A 5,713-nucleotide genomic window follows, 5' to 3' on the forward strand; every position below is an offset into this window, starting at 1 on the left:
CAGAAAGCAAACTGCGTGAAGCTAAGGTGGGAGCCAGGTGGGACTCATTGCAATAGTTAACCTCTTACTCCTTGGGTAAAATCTTCTGTGTCTGTTCTGCACAACAGAGTTACCTCAGTAGTCTGGGACTGCCTTCTAATTACTACTGGGATAGCCAAGAGTGCACACTTATGCTTGAGTTCATTTCCCCACACACACCCCTCAGAGACTCAAAACAGACAGAGAACTTGGGCAATCCTCAGAGCACCACCCTCCACAAGGTTGGCTGGGCACTTCCATGGAGCAACGCTCTCCAAGGAGAAATCCCACAGCCACCGTCATAGGTGGCTTTTTCCCACAAGTGCCACCTCCTGGCTGAAGGTCAATAGCACAGCTTATCACATCAGATAAATACTTCAGGACTTCCAGCAAGATGGAGACAGGACAGGTCTGACTGTGAGAGTCTCTGCAAAAGCAAGTGTTCATAAAGACTCTCTGCATGAGTAGGCAAGTGCCAGTGGGTGAGTGAAAGTCTGTCTGAGAGGAGACTCGGGTTCATGCACCCAGGGCTCTCCTCTGGAGGTGACTGCAACCCCCCAGCACGCTGAGATTGGAGCCACCAGCATGCAGGATCCTCTGCTGTTCTTGGAACTCTCCTGAGAAAAGCTTGCCAAATTCTGTTGATTCTCATCACCTGGTGCCTGGTCCACACCATCACCTATGGCAGCAAAGCAGCTGGAATCCCTGAATCTGATTGGTGGAGGGCAAAGATAGTGGAGAGCTGAAGAGAAGGGTTCCACCACCAGTAAGGAAAAGTCAACCACAACCATTTTATCTGTCCAGTGACCAGACAGAGACCTGCATTGCCCCAGCTCCACTCAGCCTCCAATTTGGGACCTAGAGGTAATCTCATCAAACTTGGAGACAGAAGCCCCTCCCCCATGCTGGATCTGACACAGACACATCAGATCTGAGTGGCAGACTTGACAGGCAGCAAACCTAGTGAGTCCAGTTCTGATTCACCCTTCTCCCGCAGTAGGCCTGGGGCATCTGACCCACGCTGAGAGCAACACTACCAGCCTACTCTGAGAGCAGAGGGGAGGGGCTGGAGATTAGAGCTGAAAGGAAGTTGGACTTAAAGGAACGACCTCAGAACAGTTTTGTTTTGTTTGCTTGTTTGTTTTGCTCATTCTTGTTCATTTCTGGTTTTTTTTCTCTCTATTTTCAATTACTTTCTCATACTTGCTTTGTTTCTGTTATTCTATTGCTGTTTTTTTAGACTTCTTCTTTGTGTATGGATATTTTTGAGGGAGAGTACATCAACAGGGGTGTTTTTGATGATTTGTGTGTTTGTATAACTGTCGGTTTTAGTTTTTTAAAATCTTTTCTGTCTTCGTTTGTGTCTCTTTTCATTTGTTAGTTGGTACATCTGTCTGTTTTCCTTCTTACTCTTCTCTCTCTCCACCTTCTCACACACACCCCCATTCCTTTTTCCATTCTTTTCCTTTTCCTTACTTCATTTTGCTTTCAGGGAGCAAACTTATACCCCCACTGCATGGAAGATTGTAAGGCAGTGGGAAGTAGGTACCAGGGGTCCCACACACCTGTCAGCAGATACTGGAATCTGCAGATAGATTCTGAATCACAGCTACCACCTCAATTACATCTCAAAACTGCAAAAGTACAGCCCCCAACCCACAGTCCAGCTTCATAATTGAACAAAGACAGAGGATCCACATGAGGAAGAAGAGGAGATTGAACAAACAGAAGTAAAAGTTACCCCCCACCACCATCCCTCAACAATAGAATTAAAGAAGAGGTTAAGAAAGGGGGGGTGGGATCTACACAAATAAAGAAAAACCAAAAGAAGAATATGGGTCTCAAACAGACCCCTGGGAGGGCAGACACTGACAAAACAGACTACAGAACACAAACAATGAAGAACCCCCAGAATGACTGGTCTCAAACCACAAACCCAGATATGAAGACATTAATAAAAGAAAATAAATAGAATTGAGGAGAAAATGAGGAAAGAATGAAGGAGTTGATAACTGAGATAGCAGCAGTAAAGAATACAGTGAATGAAATAAATGACAAACTCATAAGTATAGAAAGCAGAATTAGCCAAGCAGAAGAAAGAATCTCAGAGTTTGAGGACCAAAATATGGAACTAACCCAAACTGTCAAAAACATAGAAAAGAAGCTTAAAAAGACAGAACAAAACCTTCAAGAGATGAACTATAGGCCAATATCCTTGATGAATATAGATGCTAAAATTCTGAACAAGATCCTTACAAATTGAATTCAACAACACATCTCAAAAATCATCCACCACCATCATGTAGGCTTCATCCCTGGGATGCAGGGCTGGTTCATTTATAAGACCATAAACATAATTAAATACATCAACAGATATAAAAACAAAAACCACATGATTATATTATTAGATGCAGAAAAAGCTTTTGACAAAATCCAGCACCCCTTCTTGTTTAAAAATGCTCTAACATCTAGGAGTAGATGGAACATATCTCAAAATAGTAAGAGCCATCTACAAGAAACTCACATCCAGCATACTGCTAAACAGACAGAAGCTGGAACCATTTCCCCTGAAAACCAGAACAAGACAAGAATGCCCACTCTCACCTCTCCATTTCAACATAGTTTTGTAATCCAACCTAGCTAGAGAAATCCAATAAGAGAAGGAGATTAGGGGTATCCAAATAGGAAAAGAGGGAGTCAAGTTATCCCTGTTTGCAGACGACATGATTCTATACCTCGAAAACCCAAGAGAATCTGTCAAAAACCTTCCTGCGCTGAAAAAGGACTTTGACATAGTCTCAGGGTATAAAATCAAGGTGCAAAAGACAGTCACATTTCTATACACCAACAATAAACAAACAGAAAGCCAAATAAAAAGCACAATCCCATTCACAATAGCCACACACAAAAAAATCAAATACCTTGGCTTCTTCCTAACCAGAGATGTGAAAGACCTTTACAATGAGAACTACAAAACACTGCTCAAAGAAATCAAATATGACACAAACAAGTGAAAAAAATACTCCATGCTCATGGTTTGGAAGAGTCAACATTGCTAAGATGTCCACCCTACCCAAGGCAATCTATAGATTTAATGCAATATCCATTAAATTACCAGTAGCATTCTTCTCAGAACTGGAAAGGAAAATATAGGAATTCATGTGGAAATCTAAATGACCATGAATCGCCAAATCAATCCTCAGGAAAGAAAACAAAACACTCCCAGACTTTAAACTCTATTATAAAGCTACAAAAATAAAGACAATCTGCTATTGGTACAAGAACAGGCACATAGACCAATGAAACAGGATAGAGATTCCAGAAGCAAAACCTCAATTTCTCAACTCATCTTTGACAAAACCTCCACCACCAACAACTAGAGAGAGGGGAACCTATTCAGTAAATGGTGTTGGGAAAACTGGCTTATAACACGCAGAAGATTAAAACAAGATCCCTACATATCACCATACACAAAAATCAATTCTAAATGGATCAAAGACCTAAATGTAAAATCTCAAACTATAAGAACCCTAGAAAATTCAGGAGACACCCTTATGGAAATTGGAACTGGCAACTAATTCCTGATCAAAACCCCAAGTACCCATGCCATAAGAGGTAAGATACGCAAGTGGGACCTCATCAAAATGACAAACTTCTGCAAAGCCAAAGAAACCATCAAGAGAGCAGGGAGACAGCTCAAAGACTGGGAAAAAATATTTGGCAACTGATGCCTGACAAAGGCCTAACATATAGGACCTACAAGGAACTCAAATGTGGGCTAAAAAGAAAAAAACAAACAGCCCCATTAATAAGTGGGCAAAAGATATGAATACTTCTCAAAAGAAGATATAGGAGCAGCCAACAGATACATGAAAATATGCTCAGCCTCTCTAGTCATCAAAGAAATTCAAATTAAAACTACACTGAGGTACCACCTAACTCCAGTCGGGATGACTATCATCAGTAACTCAAAAAACAACAGATGCTGGAGAGGATGTGGCGAAAGGAAACACTTCTACACAGTCTCTGTAGAAAACAGTGTGGCAATTCCTAAAAGATCTAAAAATTGACCTTCCATACGTCCCCGCAATCCCCCTACTGGGAATATACCCAGGAGAACTCAAATCACTCTATAAAAGAGATACCTGCACACATATGTTTATCACAGCATTGCTCACAGTAGCAAGAACATGGAACCAACTGTGCTGCCCATCAAAATGTTAAAAAAAATATGGTACAGTGCTGGACTTGGTGGCTCAGCTTGTAATCCCGTGCTTTGGGAGGCCGAGGTGAGTGGATTGCCTGAACCTGTGGGTTCGAGACCCACCTGGGCAACTTGGCGAGACTTCATCTCTACAATAAATCAAAAAACTAGCTGGGCATGGTGTACATGCCTGTAGTTCCAGCTACTTGGAAGGCTGAGCGGAAGGATTGCTGGAGCCCAGCAGGTCGAGGCTGTGGTGGCTGGGAGCATGCCACTACACTCCAGTCTGGGTGACAGAATGAGACTTCAACTCAAAAAAAAAAATGTGGTACATATATATGATGGAATATTAATCAGTCATAAAAAGGAACAAAATCATGAACTTCACAGCAACCTGAGTGAACTTAGAATCTATCATACTGAGTGATCTTTCACAGAAACAAAAGACTGAGTATCACATGTTCTCACTCATAAGTGGACCTTGAACAATTATCGAAATACTGTAAGAAAAAGATTGGCAGTAGCAGCAAACTGTTGGCAGGGGTCAGGGAAGTGGTATTGGCAGTAGTGGGAGTCTGCCTGGGGTAGGTGGGCACACCTCATCAACAAGGGTACTTGCAGAATGAACATTTGTATACCTAATCCTGAATTGTACCCCACATCTTTAAAATAAAAAAGTTTTTTTAAAAAAGATAAATACTTCAGCTTTGAGGAAGGCCTGACCCCAGATCCCTGGTAACATCACTTTCCAAGCCACTCTAGCCACTCAGGACACCATAAGCCAGTGCAGGTACCCAGCACAGGACTGCCACAGCTGGAAATTGGGAAATTCACCACACCAAGGCCGTTTATAACCTAGGGAACCCTACAGTGCCTACATCAGTCCCCTGCCATCATCTAATAAGAATGAGAAGGAATCAGAAAAATAATTCTGATAATATGAAAAAATAGAGTTATCCAACACCCCGCAAAAGACCCCATTAACTCTTCAATAATGAACCCTAACCAAAATGAAATATTTGAAATTATAGACATAGAATTCAAAAAGTTGATTATAAAACTGATCAGTGAGTTTGAAGAGAAAATTGAAAACCAACATAAATTTTTTTAATGATTCAGGACATGAATAAAAAATTCTCCAATGAGATATGCACTTTAAAATAAAAAAACTGAAAGTCTGTAAATTAAAGAATCATTTAGGGAAGGTCAAAATACAATGGGAAGTTTTAACAGTAGAATAGAACAAACAGAAGTACAGATCTCAGATCATGAAGACAAGGCTTTTGAATTAACCCAATCAGACAACAATAAGGAAAAAAGAATCAAGAGAGCAGAACAAATTCTACAAGAAATGTGGTATTATGTAAAAAGTCCAAACCTAAGTATCATAGGTGTTCCTGAGAAAGAAGAGAGAGCAACAGGTTTGGGAATCTGTTTAAGAGAATAATGGAGGAAAAGGTCCCTGGTCTTGCCAGAGATGTAAACATCCAG

This window comes from Carlito syrichta, unplaced genomic scaffold, assembly GCF_000164805.1.
Source record: "Carlito syrichta isolate Samal-C Ts95f unplaced genomic scaffold, Tarsius_syrichta-2.0.1 Scaffold309498, whole genome shotgun sequence".
Lineage (NCBI taxonomy): Eukaryota > Metazoa > Chordata > Mammalia > Primates > Tarsiidae > Carlito > Carlito syrichta.